Raw genomic sequence first — 12,985 nt, 5'->3', positions numbered from 1 at the left:
TTCCTCTTTTTTTTTTAATATATAGATTTTTTTTTCCTTTTTCTCTTTTTGTGAGTGTGTATGTGTATGCTTCTGTGTGTGATTTTGCCTGTATAGCTTTGCTTTTACCACTTGTCCTACGGTTCTGTCTGTCCGTTTTTTTGTTGTTGTTTATTTTAGTATAATTTTTAGCGCTTCTCATTATTGGTGGATTTGTTTTTTGGTTTGGTTGCTCTCTTCTTTCTTTCTTTTTTTTCTTTTTTTTATTACTTTTTAATTTTTTTATTTTTAATAATTATTTTTTATTTTAATTTTTTCTTTCTTTCTTTCTTTCTTTTTTTCTCCCTTTTCTTCTGAGCCATGTGGCTCACAGGTTCTCAGTGCTCCAGCCGGGTGTCAGGCCTGAGCCTCTGAGGTGGGAGAGCTGAGTTCAGGACATTGGTCCACCAGAGACCTCCTGGCCCCACGTAATATCAGTCAGTGAGAGCTCTCCCAGAGATCTCCATCTCAATGCTAAGACCCAGCTCCACTCAATGACAGCAAGCTACAGTGCTGGACACCCTATGCCAAACAACTAGCAAGACAGGAACACAACCCCACCCATTAGCAGAGAGGCTGCCTAAAATCATAATAAGGTCACAGACACCCCAAAACACACCACCGGACACAGTCCTGCCTATAAGAAAGACAAGATCCAGCTTCAACCACCAGAACATAGGCACTAGTCCCCTCCACCAGGAAGCCTACACAATGCACTGAACCAATCTTACCCACTGCGGGCAGACACCAAAAACAACGGGAACTACGAACTTGCAGCCTGCAAAAAGGAGACCCCAAACAGAGTAAGTTAGGCAAAATGAGAAGACAGACAAACACACAGCAGATGAAGGAGCAAGCTAAAAACCCACCAGACCAAACAAACGAAGAGGAAATACTCAGTCTACCTGAAAAAGAATTGAGAGTAATGACAGTAAAGTTGATCCAAAATCTTGGAAATAGAATGGAGAAAATACAAGAAACGTTTAACAAGGACCTAGAAGAACTAAAGAGCAAACAAACAATGATGAACAACACAATAAATGAAATTAAAAATCCTCTAGAAGGAATCAATAGCAGAATAACTGAGACAGGAGAATGGATAAGTGACCTGGAAGATAAAATAGTGGAAATAACTACTGCACAGCAGAATAAAGAAAAAAGAATGAAAAGAATTGAGGACAGTCTTAGAGACCTCTGGGACAACAGTAAACGCACCAACATTCGAAATATAGGGGTCCCAGAAGAAGAAGAGAAAAACAAAGGGACTGAGAAAATATTTAAAGAGATTATAGTTAAAAACTTCCCTAATATGGGAAAGGAAATAGTCGATCAAGTCCAGGAAGCACAGAGAGTCCCATACAGGATAAATCCAAGGAGAAACATGCCAAGACACATGTTAATCAAACTATCAAAAATTAAATACAAAGAAACAATATTAAAAGCAGCAAGGGAAAAACAACAAATAACATACAAGGGAATCCCCATAAGGTTAACAGCTGATCTTTCAGCAGAAACTCTGCAAGGCAGAAGGGAGTGGCAGGACATACTTAAAGTGATATAAGGGGAAAACCTACATCCAAGACTACTCTACCCAGCAAGGATCTCATTCAGATTCGACAGAGAAATTAAAACCTTTACAGACAAGCAAAAGCTAAGAAAATTCAGCACCACCAAACCAGCTTTACAACAAATGCTAAAGAAACTTCTCTAGGCAGGAAACACAAGACAAGGAAAAGACCTACAAAAACAAACCCAAAACAGTTAAGACAATGGTAATAGGAACATATATATCGATAATTACCTTAAATGTAAATGGATTAAATGCTCCAACCAAAACATATAGACTGGCTGAATGGATACAGAAACAAGACCCGTATATATGCTGTCTACAACAGACCCACTTCAGACCTAGGGACACATACAGAATGAAAGTGAGGGGATGGAAAAAGATATTCCATGTCAATGGAAATAAAAAGAAAGTTGGAGTAGCAATTCTCATATCAGACAAAATAGACTTTAAAATAAAGACTATTACAAGAGACAAAGAAGGACGCTACATAATGATCAAGGGGTCAAACCAAGAAGAAGATATAACAATTGTAAATATGTATGCACCCAACATAGGAGCACCTCAACACATAAGGCAAATGCTAACAGCCATAAAAGAGGAAATCGACAGTAACACAATCATAGTAGTGGAGTTTAACACTCCACTTTCACCAATGGAGAGATCATCCAAAATGAAAATAAATAAGGAAACACAAGCTTTAAATGATACATTAAACAAGATGGACTTAATTGATATTTATAGGACATTCCATCCAAAAACAACAGAATACACATTCTTCTCAAGTGCTAATGGAACATTCTCCAGGACAGATCCTACCTTGGCTCACAAATCAAGCCTTGGTAAATTTAAGAAAATTGAAATTGTACCAAGTATCTTTTCTGACCACAACGCTATCAGACTACATATCAATTACAGGAAAAAATCTGTAAAAAATACAAACACATGGAGGCTAAACAGTACACAACTTAATAACCAAGAGATCACTGAAGAAATCAAAGAGGAAATCAAAAACTACCTAGAAACAAATGACTATGAAAACACGATGACCCAAAACCTATGGGATGCAGCAAAAGCAGTTCTAAGAAGGAAGTTTATAGCAATACAATCCTACCTCAAGAAACAAGAAACATCTCAAATAAACAACCTAACCTTACACGTAAAGCAATTAGAGAAAGCAGAACAAAAAAAAACCCCAAAGTTAGCAGAAGGAAAGAAATGATAAAGATCAGATCAGAAAAAAATGAAAAAGAAATGAAGGAAAGAATATCAAAGATCAGTAAAACTAAAAGCTGGTTCTTTGAGAAGCCAAACAAAATTGATAAACCATTAGCCAGACTCATCAAGAAAAAAAGGGAGAAGACTCAAATCAACAGAATTAGGAATGAAAAAGGAGAAGTAACAACTGACACTGCAGAAATACAAAGGATCATGAGAGATTACTACAAACTATATGCCAATAAAATGGACAACCTGGAAGAAATGCACAAATTCTTAAAAAAGCACAACCTTCCGAGACTGAACCAGGAAGAAATAGAAAATATAAACAGACCAATCACAAGCACTGAAATTGAGACTGTGATTAAAATCTTCCAACAAACAAAAGCCCAGGACGAGATGGCTACACAGGCGAATTCTATCAAATATTTAGAGAAGAGCGAACACCCATCCTTCTCAGACTCTTCCAAAATACAGCAGAGGGAGGAACACTCCCAAACTCATTCTACGAGGCCACCATCACCCTGATACCAAAACCAAACAAAGATGTCACAAAAAAGAAAACTACAGGCCAATATCACTGATGAACATAGATGCAAAAATTCTCAACAAAATACTCGCAAACAGAACCCAACAGCACATTAAAAGGATCACACACCATGACTAAGTGGGGTTTATCCCAGGAATGAAAGGATTCTTCAATATATGCAAATCAGTCAATGTGATAGGGACTTCCCTGGTGGCCCAGTGGTTAAGAATCTGCCTGCCAATGCAGGGGACACAGGTTCGAGCCCTGGTCCGGGAAGCTCCCACATGCCGCGGAGCAACTAAGCCTGTGCATCACAACTACTGAGCCTGCACTCTAGAGCCCACGAGCCACAACTACTGAGCCTGCGTGCCACAACTACTGAAGCCCACGCACCTAGAGCCCATGCTCCGCAACAAGAGAAGCCACCGCGATGGGAAGCCCGCACACCACAACAAAGAGTAGCCCCCGCTCACCCCAACTAGAGAAAGCCCATGCCCAGGAACAAAAACCCAACACAGCCAAAATCAATCAATCAACCAATCAATCAATGTGATAAACCATATTAACAAACTGAAGGAGAAAAACCATATGATCATCTCAATAGATGCAGAAAAAGCTTTGGACAAAATTCAGCACCCATTTACGATAAAAACCCTCCAGAAAGTAGGCATAGAGGGAACTTACCTCAACATAATAAAGGCCATATATGATGAACCCACAGCTAACATCATTCTCAATAGTGAAAAACTGAAATCATTTCCTCTAAGATCAGGAACAAGACAAGGTTGTCCACTCTCACCACTATTATTCAACATAGTTTTGGAAGTTTTAGCCACAGCAATCATAGAAGAAAAAGAAATAAAAGGAATCCAAATCGGAAAAGAAGAAGTAAGAAGTAAAGCTGTCCCTATTTGCAGATGACATGATAGTATTCATAGAGAATCCTAATGATGGTACCAGAAAAAGACTAGAGCTAATAAATGAATTTGGTAAAGTAGCAGGATACAAAATTAAAGCACAGAAATCTCTTGCATTCCTATATACTAAGGATGAAAAATCTGAAAGAGAAATTAAGGAAACATTCCCATTTACCATTGCAACGAAAAGAATAAAATACCTAGGAATAAACCTACCTAAGGAGACAAAAGACCTGTATGCAGAAAACTACAAGACACTGATGAAAGAAATTAAAGATGATACAAATAGATGGAGAGATATACCATGTTCTTGGACTGGAAGAATCAACATTGTGAAAATGACTCTACTACCCAAAGCAATCTACAGATTCAATGCAATCCCTATCAAACTACCACTGGTATTTTCCACAGAACTAGAAAAAAAATTTCACAATTTGTATGGAAACACAAAAGACCCCGAATAGCCAAAGCAATCTTGAGAAAGAAAAATGGAGCTGGAGGAATCAGGCTCCCTAACTTCAGACTGTACTACAAAGCTACAGTAATCAAGACAGTTTGGTACTGGCACAAAAACAGAGACATAGATCAACGGAACAGGATAGAAAGTCCAGAGACAAACCCACGCACATATGGTCACCTTATCTTTGATAAAGGAGGCAAGCATATACAGTGGAGAAAAGACAGCCTCTTCAATAAATGGTGCTGGGAAAACTGGACAGCTACATGTAAAAGAATGAAATTAGAACACTCCCTAACACCATACACAAAAATAAACTCAAAACGGATTAAAGACCTAAATGTAAGGCCAGACACTATCAAACTCTTAGAGGAAAACATAGGCAGAGCACTCTATGACATAAATCACAGCAGGATCCTTTTTGACCCACCTCCTAGAGAAATGGAAATAAAAACAAAAATAAACAAATGAGACCTAATGAAACTTCAAAGCTTTTGCACAGCAAAGGAAACTATAAAGAAGACGAAAAGACAACCCTCTGAATGGGAGAAAATATTTGCAAATGAAACAACTGACAAAGGATTAATCTCTAAAATATATAAACAGCTCATGCAGCTCAAATATTAAAAAAACAAAAAACCCAATCAAAAAATTGTCAGAAGACCTAAATAGACATTTTTCCAAAAAAGATATACAGATTGCCAACAAACACATGAAAGAATGCTCAACATCACTAATCATTAGAGAAATGCAAATCAAAACTGCAAGGAGGTATCACCTCACACCAGTCAGAAGGGCCATCGTCAAAAAATCTACAAACAATAAATGCTGGAGAGGGTGTGGAGAAAAGGGAACCCTCTTGCACTGTTGGTGGTAATGTAAATTGATACAGCCACTATGGAGAACAGTAGGGAGGTTCCTTAAAAAGCTAAAAATTGAACTACCATATGACCCAGCAATCCCACTACTGGGCATATACCCTGAGAAAACTATAATTCAAAAAGAGTCATGTACCACAATGTTCACTGCAGCTCTATTTACAATAGCCAGGACATGGAAGCAACTTAAGTGTCCATCAACAGATGAATGGATAAAGAAGATGTGGCACATACATACAATGGAATATTACTCAGCCATATAAAGAAACAAAATTGAGTTACTTGTAGTGAGGTGGATGGACCTAGAGTCTGTCATACAGAGTGAAGTAAGTCAGAAATAGAAAAACAAATACCGTATGCTAACATATATATATGGATTCTAAAAATAAAAATAAAAATAATGGTTCTGAAGAACCTAGGGGCCGGACAGAAATAAAGACACAGACGCAGAGAATGGACTTGCAGACACGGGGAGGGGGAAGAGTAAGCTGAGACAAAGTGAGAGAGTGGTATGGACATATGTACACTACCAAATGTAAAATAGATAGCTATTGGGAAGCAGCCGCATAGCACAGGGAGATCAGCTTGGTGTGTTGTGTCCACCTAGAGTGGTGGGATAGGGAGGGTGGGAGGGAGATGCAAGAGGGAGGAGATATGGGGATATATGTATATGTATAGCTGATTCACTTTGTTATGAAGCAGAAACTAACACACCGTTGTAAAGCAATTATACTCCAATAAAGATGTTAAAAAAAAAAAAAGAAAAAAAATTATTTTGGTTTTATTCCCTTCAAAGAAGATGCCCTATTTGACAGTGCACACTTAATCTTTTTTCTTAGGTATCTGCTAATGCTTTGCAGGTTCAGGGTCTAAACTGAAAAGTAAACAGAATTTTAAATGCTCTTTTGGCCAATGTGATTATCAAAGAAAAATGGGGGTTAGGGTAAACACTTGTTTGGTTTATTCAAAAGCAATTTCTCAACATGCTACCACGTGTGGCTTTACCATGTCACCACACCTTGCCCAAAGCTCCTCACTGTATCATCACATCAAGGCTGCACAGTCCAGAGAGCTCCTGAGCAGACACCTGGGGCCCAAAGAAAACATTTACTGGAATGGGAATTAAAAGTGATTTTGAAGTCACAATAAGCGTCATAAAGAAACGGGTATATCACACAGGAAACAATTACCATTTCCATTCAAATGTTAATTACATTTACTATGAGAGTTAAGTCAAGCAAAGCAAATCAATTAGTGAACCTGACATTAATTCTTTAAACATTCAGCACTAGATAACAGAACATATTTTTAAAGTGAAATGTGTTTACCTACATTGCCCTCTTATGGTCAACTGGGACAAAAACATTTCCTGAGTAATATGATTTCAAGCAGTCTGAAGTTGTTTAAAAAGTCAGTGTTGCTTGGAGCTCAGAATGCATTTTCACATAAGATACCTGAGATATGAAAGCCCCTTAAATCAATAATATAACTCTTAATGTACTGTACAAGTGGAATGAAAATAATTAAAAAAACAAACATGAGGTATTACTCAATTTTATGGTTGTCTTGAACATTGACAGTGAAGGAAGTTTACAGGGAGGCGATTGTAAGAGCAGATATAAAGATCTTTATGCAAAATCAGGAGGGACAGTTTTGATTATTTGCAAGTAAGGTCCCTGCTTCTCTAAAATGTCCTGGCTTCTCTTTAAAAGCCCACAGCTTACATTTTCCTCCAAAGGGCATCATCCCATGTCATTCATTAGCGATAATAAGGGCTATTTGGACCACAAATGGGACAAAATGAGAGAGAAAAAGGCAGAGATAAATTTTCCTAAATGATCTAGAAAGAGCTGGATGAGAGGGATACTGTGTGAATTAAGGGTGGGAGGTGTGCGCGCATGTGTGAACACAGGTCCCTTAATTTTCTGGCATGGAGTTAGAAGTAAGAAGAGTAAAAGGCTGGCCAAAGGAAGAACACGGTTCATGAGGGGAAGGAAAGACAAGTCAGAGAAGAAATGGAGGCAAACAATTCCCTGACCGGGGAACATGGGCACAGGAGTGCCCGGGGACTACCTCGGGGAGGTAAGGAGTGAGGACAGCCTGCCAAGCTCTGGGCATGCCCCGTCCAGTGCTGGGAACGTGAAGAGGTCCTAGCTACCCAGCCACCATACTGGTTTGAGTTTCCCCCCACAAAACCTTGGCAAATTGATTTTTTTCCGTTCTATTTTAGTCCCCTAAAAGCTAAGCATTTTACAAAGGAAAGATGAAAATGCTATGTACGGTAGAAATACCTGTAGATTCAGAGAATGTTGAAAGGGACCTCAGAGAATAGCTAGTCCAAATACCTTTTAGAGGTGAAGAAAGCAAGTCAGAGTGACTTGCCAAAGTTTCTCAGACAGTTGAGGAGACAGGAGGTAGCAGAGATCGGACCATTTACAGAGACCTACATTTATTATTTAAATGGCTGTGGGCTTCCTTTCCCCAAATGATTATCAGTTTGCTGGATGTTATGTGTAGGATGCGAGTCCTTTGATTTCCTAAGTTAACTGGACCTGGACCTTGGTTTCATTATCTATAAAAGGGACAAACTACTAGTTATTCTGAAGGGCTGTTGTGAAAATTCGATACTGTAATAGTGTGAAAGTGCAGTTGTCACAATAAGGGGCCATACTAGAACGCTGGAAATGTTCTATACGCTGTAAACATTCTATATCTTGATCTGGGTGGCAGTTAATTAGTTTTCTATTGCTGTGTAACAAATCACCACAAACTTGACGGCTTAAAAACAAGGGGCATTTATTTTCCCACAGTTCTGCACGTCAGGAATCTAGGGCCTGGTATGGCTAGCTTCTCTGCTCAGGATCTCACAGGTGGAAATCAGGATGTTAGCAGGGCTGTGTTCCTTTCTGAAGGCTCTGGAGAAAAATCTGCTTTCAAGTTTGTTCAAGTTGTTAGCCAAATTCAGTTCCTTGTGGTTATAAGATTGAGTTTCTCATTTCCTTGCTGGTCGTCAGCCAGGGAATGCCCCTTCAGCTCCTAGAAGCTGCCTACATTCCCTGCCCCATGGCCACCTTCATCTTTAAAGCCAGCAATGAAGAATCTCCCTCACATGGAATCCTGCTCACACTTTCAATCTCTTTCTTCTGGGAGAACCTGGTCCCTGTTAAGGACTTATCTGGTTAGGTCAGATCCACCCAGGAAAATCTCTCTTTTTTTAAAGTCAACTTTGTCATATAATTGAAGGGAAGGGTTTATATAAGGGCATGAATCACTGGGAGTCATCTTAGAATTCACTCTACAAAGATATGTACACATGTAAAACTCCATCGTACTGTATGCTTATCATCTGTGTGCTCTATGGCATATAAGATAAATTTCAATAAACAGAGAAAATAGTAAAAAGCTATAAAGATGTTGATATTTATTCTATTGCTATTAAATCTAGTCCTATCCTAAACTTTCAGTAAACTCCCCCAAAAATATGAGCTCTAGTTTAGTTTCTGATGAGGTTAGAAGCCATCAAGGTCCCAAACCATTAGGCTATAATGGTCTGAGGACCACAGTGCAGATGCTTATAAAAATTCAGTAGTAATTCTGACACTGGAAAAGCCTGTCAGAAACCCGATGCTTGCCCTTGATAAGATAGTCTAGTCTAATTGAAAGCTGTGTTTCTTTGCTTTTGACTGGAATTATGCGTGCACGGGGGTAGCACTGGCAATCTCAAGCAGTCAACCAGACTCTAAATATGCACCTGAGAAGAGTTTTACCTTGTACGAAAATCAATTAACTAATATATAAATTATGAAATGTCATAGGGAAAACAAAACCTTCAAAATATAGGATTCATAAGTGAAATAATATAAGTGTAAATATTATGAACACTTCCAAGGCCTGGGCAAAGAAAATATAAGATGGACCTGAAATATCCTGTGGTACCGTAAAGTAAGGAACTGCTCAAAAAAAATAAGTTAATTAATTAAAAGAATGAGAGCATGTCAAAAGGGCACAGAAGCCAAACTAAAGAAGTTCTCAACTACCAAAAGTGGAATAATTTGAATAACTGAATTGGATTATAATCCAAAGAATGACATAGTCAGGAGTCTATACTGATAAAATTAAATTAATGGTGAAGAAGGGACAACTCTTCCTTACAGAAAAATTTCAATTAATAAATGTCTTAAAAATGAGAGATACAGGGGCTTCCCTGGTGGCGCAGTGGTTGAGAATCTGCCTGCCAATGCAGGGGACACGGGTTCGAGCCCTGATCTGGGAAGATCCCACATGCCGCGGAGCAGCTGGGCCCGTGAGCCACAACTACTGAGCCTGCGCGTCTGGAGCCTGTGCTCCGCAACAAGAGAGGCCGCAATAGTGAGAGGCCTGTGCGCCGCGATGAAGAGTGGCCCCCGCTTGCCGCAACTAGAGAAAGCCCTCGCACAGAGATGAAGACCCAACACAGCCAAAAATAAATAAATAAATAAATAATTTTTTAAAAAAAAAAGCAAAATAAGCTCTATTACTAAAAAAAAAAAAAAAAAAATGAGAGATACAGCAAGTCACCATTAGAACACCACAGAAATAACTGCTGCAGGGAAGATCGAATGATGAATGCTAAAATTAGTAGATGAAAGTTTAAGCAGAAACAGAATGTTTACATAGTCTCTGTATTAGTTTCCTGTAGCTGCTATAACAAATTACCACAAATTTAGTGGCTTAAAACAACACAACTTTATTCTCTTACAGTTCTGAGGCCAGAAGTCCAAAATCAGTATCGCTGGGCCAACACCAAGGTGTTAGCAGAGTCACGCTCTCTCTGGAGGAGCTAGGGAAGAATTTGTTCCCTTGCCTTTTCTAGAGCTATATTCTTTGGCTCATGGCCCCCTTCTCCATTTCTAAAGCCAATGTCATGGCATCTTCAAATCTCTCTCTGCTTCCATCTTCACATGGCTTTCTGTCTTCTGTTTGAAATCTCCCTCTGCCTCCCTCCTAAAAGGACACTTGTGATTGCATTTAGTGCCCACTCATATAATCCAGATAATCTCCCCCCAGCTCAAAACTCTTAACTTAATCACATTTGTAAAGTTTCTTTTGCCATATAAGGTAACATTCACCAATTCAAGGGATTAGGATCTGGATATCTTTAGGGGCCATTATTCAGCCTACCACAGTCTCAAAGTACCTCCCCAGAATACTGAGTAAATACAAAGATAAAAATAATTAGTTTAGGGAATTCCCTGGTAGTCCAGTGGTTAGGACTCCATGCTTTCACTGCCAAGGGCCAGGGTTCGATCCCTCATCAAAGAAAGAAAGAAAAATAATTAGTTTGCAGTGGAAAACCGGGGTAGACACCACTTTAACCAAGTGATCAAGGTTAACATTGTTAGCAATACGTATCGACATCATGTATCCCCTCAAAAGGATACAACATCATTTCTGTCCTATTCTTTCCAAAAATGCATAACCTCATTCCAATTAAAAGAAAACACTAGACAAACCCAAGTTTAGAGAGATTTTAAAAACCATCTGACCAATGCTCTTCAAAGTGTCAAAGTCATGGAAGACAATAAGAGCCTGAGGATCTGTCACAGAGGGAAGACTAAGGAAACATGCAACTAAATGCAATGTGAGATCGGCACTGGATTCTGGAACAAAAAAGGACATTAGTGGAAAAACTGATGAAATCCAAATAAACTCTATAGTTTAGTTAATAACATTATATGGATGTTAAATTCTTGGTTCTGATAAGTGTTCTGTGATTTCTTAAGAAGTTAGCATAAGGGGGGACTTCCCTGGTGGTCCAGCGGTTAAGACTCCACACTCCCAGTGCAGGGGGCCTGGGTTCGATCCCTGGTCAGGAACTAAGATCCCACATACCGCAACTAGAGAGCCCGCATGCCACAATGAAGACTCTGCACAGCCAATCAATCAATCAATTAATCAGAAATTAGCATAAGGGAAACTTGGTGAAGGCTATATGGGAACTTTGTACTATTTCCACAACTCTTCCTTAAGTCTAAAATTATCTGAAAACAAAAGATTTTAAAAAGAGGACAAAGGGAATGAAGGAATTAAGAGAGGAAGGCAGGGAGGGAGGGAAGAAGGAAGGAATTAAAGAAGAATGTGAGCCCTTCGTTTAGGATCTTTGAGTGCCCCCTGCTGGTCACTAAGGTGAATTTAGGTGAAGTTCCCCCAAGCCGGACTTCGTTGATTTATAAACTAATTGTCCTTCTCTTTTCTTTCCAATTATTTACCTGCTCCGAGTCAGTTTTATCAAAGCCAGGCTACCCTGCTCCTACCGATTCATGGTTTCTTTCTTCTTCTAAAAATCCATCAAAAGCCCCACTAGTTACTGAATCTTTCTTCTCTCTAAACAGAATAGTACATCACAAACCCACAACCACTTCCTGGCTGAATCCAAAGACCTGTCAGGTGCAAGTAAACCATCCAAAGCTCCTCCCACTGACCATCCCACTGGACAGCCAGGGACATCACAAGGTGGGTGAGCCAGACAACCAGGGCTGTGGAAGAGGGGGATAGATTTGGTAGTGGGACGGGGCCTCCGGAGGTGTCAGATGTGAGCATATGAGGTGTTCAGCACTACTGGGTGATCCCATGTTTACTGATATCTCAGCTGTGGGGTTGAGGGCCAGGCAGATAAAAGGTAAGCAATTTCTATTAACGATGTTTCGCATGTGTACCCTCTAAAATTAGTAACTCACTGGGTTCAAGTAAATCAAATACAGCTCTTTCCTAGGAAAAGATTGGGATTTCTTGTGGCACGTGACAGTGAACACCAGAGATACAGACGGACAGTGTCCTGCCTGCATCTGGGCCTCAAATTTTATTTAGCCCACACGATAGTTTTAAGGTTTTTAACTGGATGCCATGTTTTGAGATCTGGAGATATTAACATTCAAAAATTGACTTTTGGTTTTTCATGAAAAAAAATCTATAGATCTGGCTGTGCTGGGTCTACATTTTTGCATAGCAACAATGTGTAGGAACTGAGAGGCTGCTCCTTTTAGATGGCCCTTGCTCTGCAGCTCCTTCCCCACTATTTACACAAGGCATGCATATGGTCAATACCCACACTGGTGGGTTCATATGTGTTATATACCTCATCCCTGTGGCGTTGGTGTTTGCACTATCTGCTCTGTAGGATACTACATACATGCTTTCAACAGCTAAAAGGACCTCGTCTGCCATCTGCACCTGATCTTGGCCAAAAGGCCAAGGAGTGATCACCTTCCACCTGCATAAGCTCCTTAATAATGTTCATCCTTTCTTTCTACAAGTCACTATAGCTCATTATACCTATTCTGCAAAAACAAAACACATACATTTACTCTTCTAAATTTCATTCTTTTACTCTTAATAATATCCTATACCAATGGATCAGAATCA

General features: G+C 39.4%; 1 protein-coding gene across 3 annotated transcripts in view; it reads right to left on the bottom strand.

Moving 5' to 3' along the window:
• Positions 1-12,985, bottom strand: part of NXPE3 (neurexophilin and PC-esterase domain family member 3) — a 55,798-nt gene that overhangs the window by 7,848 nt on the left and 34,965 nt on the right. The window lies entirely within an intron of this gene.

Source organism: Balaenoptera borealis, assembly GCF_965194805.1.
Source record: "Balaenoptera borealis genome assembly, chromosome: 5".
NCBI lineage: Eukaryota > Metazoa > Chordata > Mammalia > Artiodactyla > Balaenopteridae > Balaenoptera > Balaenoptera borealis.
This window is presented reverse-complemented; position numbering and strand designations above follow the sequence as displayed.